Source organism: Triturus cristatus, chromosome 11 (assembly GCF_964204655.1).
Source record: "Triturus cristatus chromosome 11, aTriCri1.1, whole genome shotgun sequence".
Lineage (NCBI taxonomy): Eukaryota > Metazoa > Chordata > Amphibia > Caudata > Salamandridae > Triturus > Triturus cristatus.
The window spans coordinates 378238203-378253831 of record NC_140594.1 but is presented as its reverse complement, the minus strand read 5'-3'; the positions used below and the strand labels follow the sequence as shown (position 1 = coordinate 378253831).

Here is a 15629-nt window from a genome sequence, read left to right as displayed (position 1 = left end):
GGTGACCCTGAGACGACCACTGAGAGGCTTGCCCCCTTTGCTGGAATGGACGTTTATCGTAGGAGCGAAAACGCCTACGAAATTCTTTGTGTTTTTCAAGCCCCACAGCTTTCACCGTGTCCAATTCAGCTTTCATTTTCGCCATTTCTTCATCCGCATGCGGACCGAAGAGAGAGGAGCCATTGAAGGGTAGATTGAAAATCTTAGGTTGACCTTCTGGTTTAAGACCAGTTTAACGCAACCAAGCTGAACGCCTTGAACAGGTACCATGAGAGGACCCGTGAGCAGCCAGATCAGCCGAATAAGCAGAAGCACTAATGACTTGATTCACCACCAGACCTCCCTCTTGCAGTATTTCCCGAAAATCTTGCTGATCTGCTTTTGGGAGTTTGTCAGCAAAACGGGTCATACCTCCCCAACAGAGCAGAGGCACTGGCGACTTTCATGAAAGAGGCTGAAGTGTTGCACATCCTTCTGCCTAACGAGTCCATCAATTTGCTGTCCTTATCCGGAGGAGCTGAGGAGGAAGACATAGATGAGTGCGTTTACCTAGCCGCCGCCACAATGATGGAATCCGGAGGAGGATCAGATCGAAGAAATAATGGATCTTGGTCAGGAGCCTTGTATTTCTTCGCTATCCGAGAGGGCACAGACCCTACTGTCGCTGGTGTCAAAAAAGTCTGTGATGCCAGGGACAAGAGGAAGCAATGGTCAAACTGAAGTGCGGTGATGAAGGGTCTCAAAAATTACTGAGGAGGAAACCGTCGGGACCGACATAGTAATGTTCAATTTGTTCGCTCCTCTACAGAGAACCTCATTGAATGTGCTGAGGTAATCAATTGGTAAAACTCTGGATGGAGGTGTTGCCGTAAATGTAGGAGAATAGTGTCTAATCAAGGACCTGGTGGAAGAAGACCATGTAGGAGAACTACGTCTACTTCTCTTCGGGGAAGAATGATAGGAACGAGATCTGTCCCTTAGACAAACATGTCGGGTATGTGGAGAGCGCGATCTGCGCGGACTCCTTTCTGGAAGAGATCACCGTCGGAGATCTTGATCTTCTCGGTGTACTTCGTGGATCTCTTGACAACCGAGAAGGAGATTAAGTACGGGAATACTCCCGACCCTGGACTACGTATCCTCACCAACCACCGGAGAGCCCTCCGGGGAGATCTGGACTATATGTAGACCTGGAGAAGATCCAGACTTTAAGGGCGAACGAGAAGCAGCTCTAACCTCCTCCGAGGCAACAGCAGGATCTTTTCCACTCGAAGTCGAGAGCCTCGACGTCGACCTGTGCTTCCCCCTCGACGTCAACCTCCTCAAAGGCGACCTTGTCTTCAAAGGGGACTTCGATGTCATCAGTGATGTCCCTGACATTGTCATGAATGATGCAATATGTGACATCATCAGCAGTACATTGCGGGCGCGCAAGTTACAGTTAGCAGAACTAACTATAACAAAGGAATTTCTATGGTTTTGTACGAGTGAAAAGGCCAGCTAACTATAGCACCCCTGAAACCTATGGATTTTTCTGTGAATTTCTAAGGTTTTTTGAATGCTAATTTCTAACTATAACGTCTCTGAAACCTATGGTTTTTTCAGTGAATTTCAAAGCTTTTTAAAATGCTAATTTCTAACTATAACGTCTCTGAAACACGGTCAGCAGAGCTGCTTTAGAGGGAGAGAACCATATCATCAGAGCTGCTTTAGAGCCAGAGAAGCAGGTCAGCAGAGCTGCTCTAGCTGACACTGACTGACTGACTGACACTGACTGACTGACTGACACTGAATGACACTGACTGACTGACTGACACTGAATGACACTGACTGACTGACTGACACTGACTGACACTGACTGACTGACTGACACTGACACTGACTGACTACTCTCTACTACTCACTCTCTACTACTCTCTACTACTCACTCTCTACTACTCACTCTTTACTACTCACTGTCTACTATTCTCTACTACTCACTCTCTACTACTCACTCTCTACTGCTCACTCTCTACTGCTCACTCTCTACTACTCTCTACCACTCACTCTCTACTACTCTCTACCACGCTACTACTCACTCTCTACTACTCTCTACTACTTACTCTACTACTCTCTACTATTCACTCTCTACTACTCGCTCTCAACTACTCTCTACTACTCGCTCTCTACTACTCTACTACTCTCTTTACTACTCACTATCTACTACTCACTCTCTAATACTCTCTACTACTCTCTCTCTACAACTCACTACTACTCTCTCTCTACTACTCACTCTCTACTAATCTCTACTGCTCACTCTCCACTACTCACTCTCTACTACTCGTTCTCAACTACTCTCTACTACTCACTCTACTACTCACTCTCTCTACTTCTCACTCTGTACTACTCTCTACTAATCACTCTACTACTCACGCTCTCTCCTACTCACTCTACTACTCACTCTCTACTACTCTCTACTATTCACTCTCTAATACTCCACTACTCTCTACTACTCACTCTCTACTACTCTCTCTTTACTACTCACTCTCTACTACTCACTCTCTACTAGTCTCTCTGCTACTCACTCTCTACTACTCACTTTCTACTACTCTCTACTACTCACTCTCTACTATTCACTCACTCGCTACTACTCTACTACTCTCTCTCTACTACTCACTCTACTATTCTCTCTCTACTACTCTCTACTACTCACTCTCCACTACTCACTCTCTAGTACTCGCTCTCTACTACTCTCTAGTACTCACTCTCTACTACTCTACTACTCTCTCTACTACTCACTCTCTACTACTCTCTACTACTCACTCTCTTCTACACTCTCTACTTGCTCGCTACTACTCTCTCTCTACTACTCACTCTCTACTACTCTCTACTACTCACTCTCCACTACTCACTCTCTAGTACTCGCTCTCTACTACTCTCTAGTACTCACTCTCTACTACTCTACTACTCTCTACTACTCACTCTCTACTACTCTCTACTACTCACTCTCTTCTACACTCTCTACCTGCTCGCTACTACTCGCTCTCTACTACTCTCTACTACTCCCTATTACTCACTCTACTACTCACTCTCTGCTACTCCACTACTCTCTACTACTCAATCTCTACTATTCTACTACTCCCTCTCTTCTACTCACTCTCTATTACTCTCTACTACTCTCTAATACTCACGCTCTACTACTCTCTCATTACTACTATCTACTACTCACTCTCTATTACTCTCTCTACTACTCTTTACTACTCACTCTCTACTACTCTCTGCTAATCACTCTCTACTACTCACTCTACTACTCACTCTCTACTACTCTTTACCACTCACTCTCTACTACTCTCTACTTCTCACTCTACTACTCTCTACTACTCACTCTCTGCTACTCTCTCTACTACTCTTTACTACTCACTCTCTACCTCTCTACCTCTCTCTCTACGTCTCTACCTCTACACCTCTACGTCTCTCTACCTCTCTACACGCACACATATGCACATACATATATGCATTTATATATATGTATGTATATATATATATATATATAAACATATATTTAACTTGCATATCTATATAAATACAAATATAAATGCATGCATACATATACATATATGCATACATATGCATGGTATGTACATGAAAGTTTGAAAAACACTAATAAAAGCAAAGCTAAAAAGCCACCTAATTACAAACAGAATTGCTTTAACTTAAACGAGGGCGAGACCTATTGCATTTTCAATGCTTGTTTACCTTGGTTCCATCAAGAAGGCATTCAGATGTGTCACTCATTTGACATAAATTCTGAATGTTAGCACTCTAGTTGCTCATTCAATCACTGTAGTAAAGCTACTGCTCACCAGGGAAGTCTGCTGCTGGTATTCAAAGTGCATGTTTCAGTCTGCATGTCAGAATTTTTTAATGAAATAGAAGAGGATTAGAGAAGTCAAAATGTGCCCTAATTTTTCTTTCTGCAGCACTAATCATAATTTCTATGGCTAAATGAACCCCCTCATTTTGTTCATTTGCAAATAAATGTTTTAAGTGTTACCACTTTATTCCAATCAAGATGGCTTCAGGTGTGCCATACTTTTGTCATAAGTAAGACTGTTAGCGCTCTAGTTGTTCTTTAGAACACTCTGGGACATTCTGTCATTGGGCTATACTTGGGCTACATCTGGGTGATATTTGTGCTACATTTTGGCTCTTTTGTCTCTGGTGACCATCTTGGGAGACTTATTTGTTATGAAGATTCCTAATTTCCTCATTTACTACAGTCTCCTCAGTAGGAATACTTTCAGTTTTTAACTTTGATTCCATCATGAAGGCATTCAGATGTGTCACACATTTTCCATAAATTCAGAATGTTAGCACTCTAGTTGCTCATTAGATCACTGTAGTAAAGCTACTGCTCACCAGGGAAGTCTGCTGCTGGTATTGAATGTGCATGTTTCAGTCTGCATGTCAGAATCTTTTAATGAAATAGAAGAGGATTTGAGAAGTCACTCAAAATGTGTCCTACTTTTTCTTTCTGCAGCACTAATCATACTTTTATGGCAAAATGAACCCCCTCATTGTATTCCTTCTAAATTAAACTTCTCACTCTCTACTACTCTCTACTACTACTCTCTACACTACTCTCTACTACTCACCCTCTACTACTCTTTCTCTACTACTCACTCTATACTATTCACTCTCTACTACTCCCTCTCTACTACTCACTCTACTACTCTCTACTACTCACCCTCTACTACTCTCTCTCTACTACTCACTCAATACTATTCACTCTCTACTACTCCCTCTCTACTACTCACTCTCTACTACTCGCTCTCTATTACTCTCTACTGCTCACTCTCCACTACTCACTCTACGAATTGCTCTCTACTACTAACTCTCTACTACTCACTCTCTACTATTCACTCTCTACAACTCTACTACTCTCTACTACTCCCTCTACTACTCTCTACCACTCACTCTCTACTACTCCACTCACGCTCTACTACTCTCTACTACTCACGCTCTACTACTCTCTACTACTCACTCCTTCTACCACTCTCTACTACTCACTCTCTACTACTCTCTCTCCACTAATCACTCTCTACTACTCGCTCTCTAATACTCTCTACTACTCACTCAACTACTCACTCTCTACTACTCACTCTACTACTCACTCTACTACTCACTCTCTACTACGCTCTCTACTACTCTCTCTACTACTACTCTCTCTACTAGTCACTCTCTACTAATCACTCTCTACTACACACTCTCTACTACACACTCTCTACTACTTGCTCTCTAGTACTTGCTCTCTAGTGCTCGCTCTCTACTACTCACTCTACTACTCACTCTCTACTACTCACTCTCTACTACTCCACTACTCTCTAGAACTCACTCTCTACTACTCGCTCTCTACTATTCTACTACTCCCTACTATTCACTCTCTATTACTCTCTACTACTCACTCTCTACCACTCTCTACTACTCACTCTCTACTACTCACTCTCTACTACTCTCTCTCCACTACTCTCTACTACTCATTCTACTACCCACTCTACTACTCACTCACTACTACTCACTCTCTACTACTCACTCTCTACTACTCTCTACTACTCTCTACTACTCACTCTCTCTGCTACTCTCTCTCTGCTACTCACTCTCTACAACTCACTCTCTACAACTCACTCTCTACAACTCACTCTCTACAACTCACTCTCTACTACTCTCTACTACACTCTACTACTCACTCTCTGCTACTTACTCTCTATTACCCACTCTCTACTACTCTTTACTACTCACTCTCTACTACTCACTCTCTACTACTCTCTACTACTCACTCTACTACTCACTCTCTGCTACTCTCTCTACTACTCACTCTCTACTCTCTATTACTCATCCTCTGCTCTCTATCTCTCTACCTCTCTCTCTACTACTCTCTACCTCTCTCTCTCTCTACCTCTACACCTCTCTACACGCACAGATATACACATATATATGCATTTATATATATGTATGTGTATCTATATATACATACATATATAAACATATATATAATCTGCATATCTATATAAATACTGAATAATATTGGTAGGATATTGTCGTTGTACTTTTGCAATTGTAGTAAAGATTGCAATAGAAATATCGTCATGGATTAATCTAATAGATGAATTCAGATTGGCAACATGAGATTACAATGTGACCTCTCAAATGGAGAATTAAAATGAACTATATGTACCACAATGCTTAGCTGTGTAGCGCAGGAAGTGACACAATGTACCACATGGGTGTGTTTTTTTTTTTTTTTTTGATAAAGAGAAAAAAATGCTGTTTGAAAACTGTTAGAACTCGTGAGCAAGGTTTCAGGGGAAACCGAAACGCGTAGAGTTGTTCTGAGTAGCTGGCTGGCTGAATATGAAATAAAAATTTAACTGATTCACTGCACACCTGCCTCTGGTCTCGTGAGTGCGCGAGGAATCCCGGTGGGGACAAAGGAGGAATACGTAACGACTTGGCTCTGTCGTACCTTGAACGCACCGCCTAACGAGCGCCCAGGAACCTGAAAGCGGGCCGCTTTTGGAAACATATATAAACATATATATAATCTGCATATCTATATAAATACAAATATAAATGCATGCATACATATACATATATGCATACATATGCATGTTATGTACATGAAAGTTTGAAAAACAGTAATAAAAGCAAAGCTAAAAAGCCACCTAATTACAAACAGAATTGCTTTAACTTAAACGAGGGTGAGACCTAATGCATTTTCAATGCTTGTTTACTTTGGTTCCATCAAGAAGGCATTCAGATGTGTCACACATTTGCCATAAATTCTGATTGTTAGCACTCTAGTTGCTCATTAGATCACTGTAGTAAAGCTACTGCTCACCAGGGAAGTCTGCTGCTGGTATTCAAAGTGCATGTTTCAGTCTGCATGTCAGAATTTTTTAATCAAATAGAAGAGGATTTGAGAAGTCAAAATGTGCCCTAATTTTTCTTTCTGCAGCTCTAATCATAATTTCTATGGCAAAATGTACCCCCTCATTTTGTTCCTTTGCAAAATTAAATGTTTTAAGTGTTACCACTTTATTCCAATCAAGATGGCTTCAGGTGTGCCATACTTTTGTCATAAGTAAGACTGTTAGCGCTCTAGTTGTTCTTTAGAACAGTCTGGGACATTCTGTCATTGGGCTATACTTGGGCTAGATCTGGGTGATGTTTGTGCTACATTTGGGCTCTTTTGTCTCTGGTGGCCATCTTGGGAGACTTATTTGTTATGAAGTTTCCTAATTTCCTCATTTACTACAGTCTCCTCAGTAGGAATACTAGCAGTTTTTTACTTTGATTCCATCAAGAAGGCATTCAGATGTGTCACACATTTGCCATATATTCAGAATGTTAGCACTCTAGTTGCTCATTAGATCACTGTAGTAAAGCTACTGCTCACCAGGGAAGTCTGCTGCTGGTATTGAAAGTGCATGTTTCAGTCTGCATGTCAGAATTTTTTAATGAAATAGAAGAGGATTTGAGAAGTCACTCAAAATGTGCCCTACTTTTTCTTTCTGCAGCACTAATCATACTTTCTATGGCAAAATGAACCCCCTCATTTTGTTCCTTTTTAAATTAAATGTTTTAAGAGTTACCACTTTATTCCAATCACGTGTCCAGGGATGGCACACGCCACGCATACTTGCATTCACACTCGAGCATAGGTGTATCCGCCGACGCTGACCTTCAGGGACCATTTTCATTGGGGGAACACGCCTGGTAGGTGTAGCAGTGTGCGACCAATCTGGTTTAACTTTATATTCAGGCTCCCTTGAGCCGGTGGAGTCGACGGACTCATGGTTACGCACCTGCGCGCTACGAGAGGTACTAGACCTGATAACGATTTTAGCAGCTTACACAGCAACCCCACACATTTTCCTACTCCCTGCTGACGAGAGGCAACTACCTCGAAACACGTGTCCAGGGATGGCACACGCCACGCATACTTGCATTCACACTCGAGCATAGGTGTATCCGCCGACGCTGACCTTCAGGGACCATTTTCATTGGGGGAACACGCCTGGTAGGTGTAGCAGTGTGCGACCAATCTGGTTTAACTTTATATTCAGGCTCCCTTGAGCCGGTGGAGTCGACGGACTCATGGTTACGCACCTGCGCGCTACGAGAGGTACTAGACCTGATAACGATTTTAGCAGCTTACACAGCAACCTCACACATTTTCCTACTCCCTGCTGACGAGAGGCAACTACCTCGAAACACGTGTCCAGGGATGGCACACGCCACGCATACTTGCATTCACACTCGAGCATAGGTGTATCCGCCGACGCTGACCTTCAGGGACCATTTTCATTGGGGGAACACGCCTGGTAGGTGTAGCAGTGTGCGACCAATCTGGTTTAACTTTATATTCAGGCTCCCTTGAGCCGGTGGAGTCGACGGACTCATGGTTACGCACCTGCGCGCTACGAGAGGTACTAGACCTGATAACGATTTTAGCAGCTTACACAGCAACCCCACACATTTTCCTACTCCCTGCTGACGAGAGGCAACTACCTCGAAACACGTGTCCAGGGATGGCACACGCCACGCATACTTGCATTCACACTCGAGCATAGGTGTATCCGCCGACGCTGACCTTCAGGGACCATTTTCATTGGGGGAACACGCCTGGTAGGTGTAGCAGTGTGCGACCAATCTGGTTTAACTTTATATTCAGGCTCCCTTGAGCCGGTGGAGTCGACGGACTCATGGTTACGCACCTGCGCGCTACGAGAGGTACTAGACCTGATAACGATTTTAGCAGCTTACACAGCAACCCCACACATTTTCCTACTCCCTGCTGACGAGAGGCAACTACCTCGAAACACGTGTCCAGGGATGGCACACGCCACGCATACTTGCATTCACACTCGAGCATAGGTGTATCCGCCGACGCTGACCTTCAGGGACCATTTTCATTGGGGGAACACGCCTGGTAGGTGTAGCAGTGTGCGACCAATCTGGTTTAACTTTATATTCAGGCTCCCTTGAGCCGGTGGAGTCGACGGACTCATGGTTACGCACCTGCGCGCTACGAGAGGTACTAGACCTGATAACGATTTTAGCAGCTTACACAGCAACCCCACACATTTTCCTACTCCCTGCTGACGAGAGGCAACTACCTCGAAACACGTGTCCAGGGATGGCACACGCCACGCATACTTGCATTCACACTCGAGCATAGGTGTATCCGCCGACGCTGACCTTCAGGGACCATTTTCATTGGGGGAACACGCCTGGTAGGTGTAGCAGTGTGCGACCAATCTGGTTTAACTTTATATTCAGGCTCCCTTGAGCCGGTGGAGTCGACGGACTCATGGTTACGCACCTGCGCGCTACGAGAGGTACTAGACCTGATAACGATTTTAGCAGCTTACACAGCAACCCCACACATTTTCCTACTCCCTGCTGACGAGAGGCAACTACCTCGAAACACGTGTCCAGGGATGGCACACGCCACGCATACTTGCATTCACACTCGAGCATAGGTGTATCCGCCGACGCTGACCTTCAGGGACCATTTTCATTGGGGGAACACGCCTGGTAGGTGTAGCAGTGTGCGACCAATCTGGTTTAACTTTATTCCAATCAAGATGGCTTCAGTTTTGCCATACGCTTGTCATAAGTAGGACTGTTAGCGCTCTAGTTGTTCTTTAGAACACTCTGGGAAGCTGCAGTAGAACACAAAGTAATCAACTGACAGTCTCTGCCCTTGTTGGATGTACATGTTTTACTGAGACTGTCAGACTTCATTCTCACATTACTGAGAAAGATAATGTGAATTTACAGAAAATATGCTCTCAGTTTAGCTTACAGATCACCTTCCAAACATCTGTGGGAAAAGCATGAGAAAATAGTTTTCTCTCAAACATGATTCATGATATCCCAGCAGAAGGCTTTCTCACATGGTAAAATCACCTTAGAACACACCACAATTCCTAAAATGAGTACGGTACCATCAACAAATGATTTATAATGTAACTATAGTCTTAAAAACGTCTATTGACTGCAATGCTTTTTAATGAGGTGCTATCATGTATATTGGTCCCAAGATGGCTGCCAACACTTCTTGGATGAAGTGCTGACAGCCAATCAGATCTCCCGATGAGATGTGTGATTAGGCTCCGCCCAGATATATGTTGGATGTAACCTGAATAACCACGGCTGCCGTAGTAGCCTCCGGATGGAGCGGCGGTAGAGCCGTAGCTTCTACAATCAGAAGACCCATTTGGGAAGCTTCCGCATTGACGGCACTTGGCTCTCCGCATCGTCGGACTCTCTAGAAGTTATTCTCATCCAGATCATCACTTGGATTGGCTTCCTCCCCGGAAATCATCGCTTTCTAAATCACCTTCATTGGCGACCGACACCGCGCCCAGCACCGGAATCCCAAACGGGTCTTCTGATTGTAGAAGCTATGGCTCTACCGCCACTCCATCCGGAGGCTACTACGGCAGCCGTGGTTATTCAGGTTACATCCAACAGGCATAACAATTCTAGTCCTGATGATGATCCTTGTATTTCCCCAATGGATCGAAACGCCGTCGACATTTTAAACACCTTATATGCTAAGATTCATATATTGTAATGCACAAAGGTGTTATGTGAATTGTTTGTTTATTCATTTTTCAACTGCGTCCCTCGCAACAAACCGTGCTCCTTGCCTGAACCTATGTTTTTCGTCCTTTTGTCTTGCACAATTTTCATTGTCCATACAGGACACAGGCTTGTGTCCCACTTTGTGCATCGTTTTGCTATTGTTGATAATTTATTTTATGTATTAGTAAATTCATGACCACTGTCCGGCTGGACAAGTCTTCTTAATAAGTACTGATTGAGTCATTATTTATTCTAACGGATTTTGAAATTCTAGGGACCATTGTTGTTTGTTAATAGTATATCTAAATAAGACCGTACTGAAACAGATACAGGTCCCGGGGATGTGGGTAGGCGTGTGTGGATCTGCAGCTCTACATGCCAAGAACAGATGCATACTGGTACGTAGCATTTTCCGTTCGAGGCATATGAGCTGCAGATCACACACTTTGCATAGACTGCACAGCAGTGTCTGCCCTAGCGGTGGTCACCTGTATCGGTTGCAGTAGTTTGAAAGAGGGTTTTAAGAACAGCTTGGACTACAGAAGCTTCTTATTTGGCCTGCACGTCGACACAACAGTGTTTAGTGAAGGTGTGTGTTGTAGATCATATCACTGCCTTACAAATGTCTTCTAGGGGAATGTTCCCTAAAAATGCCATGGGAGCCCCTAGTTTGTGTGTTGAATACGCTCTAGGGGGAATTGTCAATGTGCGTTTAGCCTTTTGGTAGCATATTTGGACACATTTAACAATCTACCTTGCAATCCCAGCTTTGGAGATGGGATTACCTTTATGAGGTGGGGAGAAAGCTACAATCAATTGTTTTGTCTTTCGAAAGGATTTAGTCCTGTCAATGTAATAAAGTATAGCTCCTTTGACGTCTAGCGTGTGAAGAGCTCTCTCTGCTACGGAGTCTGGATTTTGAAAAAATAAAGGTAACTCCACTGATTGGTTAAGATGTAATGCAGAGATGACTTTAGGAAGGAATTTTGGATTTGTTCTGAGAACCAATTTGTGACGATGTATTTGTAAGAAGGGTTCTTGTATGGTTAAAGCCTAGATCTCACTTACTCTTCTGAGAGAGGTGATTGCAATAAGGAAAGCTACTTTCCATGTGAGGAACTGAAGTTCACATTTATGTAGAGGTTTAAATGGGGGTCCCATGAGCCTAGTAAGTACAATGTTGAGATTCCACATCGGAGAGGGTGGTAATCTAGGAGGAATGATTCTTTTAAGGCCCACCATGAAGGCTTGAATTGCTGGGACCCTAAAAAGTGACAAGTGTTGTCTGTTTTGTAAGTAAGCGGCAAGTGCTGCTAGATGTAGACGTATGGATGAGTATGCTAAATTACATCTTTGCAAATGTAGTAAGTAGCAAATGATGTTCTGGATGGACGCATCCAGTGGATCAATATTATTGTTAGTGCAGTAAATGGCAAATCTCTTCCATTTTGCCGCATAGCAAGCTCTAATGGTAGGGCGCCTGGCTTCTTTAATGAGGTTCTTACAGTCCGGTGGAAGGTTAAGGTAACCGAACTCTAGGACTTCAGGAGCCAGATTGCAAGATTCAGCTGAGTTGGATTGGGGTGCCTTATCTCTCCATGGTTCTGCGCTAGCAGTGATGGGGAGAGGAGTAGTTTTTGATGTGGGACTAGTGAGAGTTCTAACAGTGTTGTGAACCACTGTTGGCGTGCCCATGTGGGAGCTACTAGGATCATTTTGAGAGACTGTTGTCTGAGCTTGCGTACCACTAGTGGAATCAGTGGGAGTGGCAGAAAAGAATACGCAAATCTGCCTCACCAGTTCATCCATATTGTATTGCCCTTGGACAGCGGGTGTGGAAACCTGGCGGCGGAGGTTGGGCATTTTGCGTTTTCATGTGTGGCAAACAGATCTATGTCTGGTTGGCCCCACATTTGGAAGAATGGTAGAAGAACTTGTGGATGTAGCTCCCATACGTGAATCTGTTGTGTCTGTCGACTCAACAGATCCGCAATCTGATTGTGAACTCCTGGAAGGTGTTCTGCAAGCAGGTATATGTTTTGTGGGATGGCCCATCTCCAAATGTTCTGTGCGAGCTGGGCTAGCTGCAGAGAATCTGAGCCTCCTTGTTTTTGTATGTCATACATGGCTGTCATGTTGTCCGTTCGGATCAGGACAGCTTTGTTCTGTACATAGAGTTGGAATGATTTGAGTGCTAGGAATATTGCTAGTAGTTCTAGATGATTGATGTGGAGCACCTTCTGTTGAGTGGTCCATTTGCCTGGAGTCATGTGATTGAGGAGATGGGCTCCCCATCCTGTGAGTGATGTATCTGTTGTTAGAACTATCTGTGGAACAGGCTCGAGGAACGGCCGCCCCTTGGATAAGTTCCTTGTGTTCCACCACTGCAGAGAGAGATGTGTGCGGCTGTCCACCAACATCAGATCTGTAAGTTGTCCTTGCGTATGATTCCACTGATGTGCTAGACATTCCTGTAAGGGACGCATTTGAAGTCTTGCATAAGGTACAATAAATATGCAAGATGCCATCATGCCTATGAGTTGCATGAACACTCTGGCTGGGAGAGAGTGTTGGGTTTGAAATTTAGTAATGAGAGCTTCTATACTGGCTAACCTGGCTGGACTGGGATACGCTAGAGCTGTGGAAGTGTTTATTGTGGCCCCTAGATATTGGTGTACCTGAGAGGGCTGGGGATGCAACTTGTTGTAGTTGATTGTGAATCCCAAGTTGTGCAGTGTTTGGATGGTTTGATGAGTGTGTTGAACACACTGGTTGAATGACTTGGCTTTTATTAGCCAGTCGTCCAGATCTGGGAAGACATGGATTTGTTGTCTTCTTAGGTGTGCTGCTACCACTGCAAGGCACTTAGTGAATAATCTGGGTGCGGTGGTGACCCCGAATGGAAGGACTTTGAACTGATAGTGTTGTCCGTCCACTATGAACCTTAGATACTGCCTGTGAGCAGGATGTATGGGAATGTGGAAGTAGGCGTCCTTGAGATCTAGTGTGGCAAGGAAGTCTCCTTGTTGGAGCAGTGGAAGCACCTGTTGGAGAGTGATCATGTGAAAATGATCCGAGTGTATATACAGATTGAGGGGTCTGAAGTCAAGTATTGGCCTTAGGGTCCCGTCTTTTTTGGGGATTAGGAAATACAGGGAGTAAACCCCTGTTTCCTGATGTAGTAAGGGGACTGGCTCTATGGCTTGCTTTTGAAGCAGTGAGAGAACTTCTTGTTCAAAAGTGTAAGATGTTCTGTGGACAGTGGACGCTGCTTGGGTGGTATGTCTGGGGGGGGGGGGGGGGTAGCTAAGTTCCAGGCAGTAACCATATTGGATAATTTGTTTTACCCACTTGTCTGTTGTGATGGAGTTCCAGACAGGCAGGAACTGTGATAATCTTCCCTCGACTGGAGTGGAATGGTCTGGGGGAGCGGAGGGAAGTCACTGTTTAGCAGCAGGGGAGGTGCGAGTGTTATTGTTACCTCGGCCTCTCCCTTTGTTGTTGTTCCCTCTGTATCCTCCTCTAGCATATCCTGTGTTGGGGGATATTTGGGTGGTGTTTTTAAATGAAGATGAGGAATCGGTACCCACGTTTTTGGAGGCTCCTCTAAAAGGAGCGACGAAAGGAGCCACGTGTGTGTGAAGACTGCAGTGCTCCCATGGACTTTGCAGTCTCTTGTTTCGTTTTTCATCTTCTCAAGGGCAGCGTCCACAGCCGGTCCAAAAAGTTGTTCTTGATTGAATGGCTGATTTAGAATGGTTGTCTGGACCTCTTGCTTAAAGCCTGAAATGTGTAGCCAGGCATGCCGTCTGAGCAGAACACTAGTATTAATAGACCTAGAGGCAGTGTCTGCTGCGTCAAGGGCGCATTTAATGAGGCATTGGTTATTAATTTGTCCTCTTGGATTAGGTCATTTGCTTGACTCTTGTATTGGTCAGGCAAATGCTGTAATAGGGTCTCCAGCTGGTCATAGTAGGCCCTATCATATCTAGCCAGCAGTGCTTGAGTGTTGGCTATGCGCCAGTGTTTGGTCGCCTGCGCAGCTACCCTTTTGCCAGATGCATCTAGTAACTTGGATTCTTTATCCGGGGGTGGTGTATCACCGGAGGTTTATGAATTGGCACGCTTCCTAGCGGTGGAAACCACTAGTGAATCCGAAGGCAGCTGTCCTTTAATGTACGCAGGGTCATCACGGGCAGGTCTATATTTTTTATCGATTCTAGGATTAAGAATCCTAGCTCGTACATCTTTGAATATTTTAGGGGCATGTTTAATGACCCCTTTAATCATTGGTAGTATTTGTACAGTTTTCTGGGACTGTTCAAATGTATCTAAAAGGAAATCCTCCTCTGTTGTGTCTGAGTGCATGTGCACACCGTGAAAAACAGCAGTCCTATTAATGAGTTGTCCAAAACCAATATTATCGTCTGGGGGAGATTGTTTTGTTGGGTATGGTTGGGGGCTTGGGATGTCTAGTGGATCTACTGGGTCGTTGTAATCCCAATCGTCTTGTGGTATGTCGTCTGGATCCGTGAACGGGTCATTAGGCACTCCCCCTCCCCCAAAGTCAACATTATTACCATCTTGTGGTTGTGTATGTGGTGGAGAAGTTACAGGTAGAGGTGGTGTAACAGGTTTAGGGAGAGGAAGGGGATGAGAAGGACAGGAGAAGGAGGCATAGGTGAAGTGGCACAGTCCTTCTTCTTGACAGGAACTGGAGGGGTATGTGCTGTGTCTGACTTCCTCTTCTTGCATGGCACAGCTGTGACATGTCCTGTTTTTAGATTAATGTAGATCTTTTTCTGTTTGGGATCGACAGGATCCGGATGAAAAAGATCCTCTTCCTCGATAACCGCTTTCGGCACCAGTTTTTTCGGTTCCGAGCAGGGCTGGGTTTTGTGCTGTTTAGCCTTAGGAGGCGTGGTAGAATCCTTTGGCTTATTTTTCGGTTCCGAAGGCTTGGGTTTCGGAGCCGAAGTATGATCTTTCGGTTT

At 44.4% G+C, this 15629-nt stretch overlaps 1 long non-coding RNA gene across 1 annotated transcript in view; it reads left to right on the top strand.

Annotated features, from left to right (window-relative positions):
* Positions 1-15629, top strand: part of LOC146784223 (uncharacterized) — a 309527-nt gene that overhangs the window by 259734 nt on the left and 34164 nt on the right. The gene's annotated exons all lie outside the window — the stretch shown is intronic.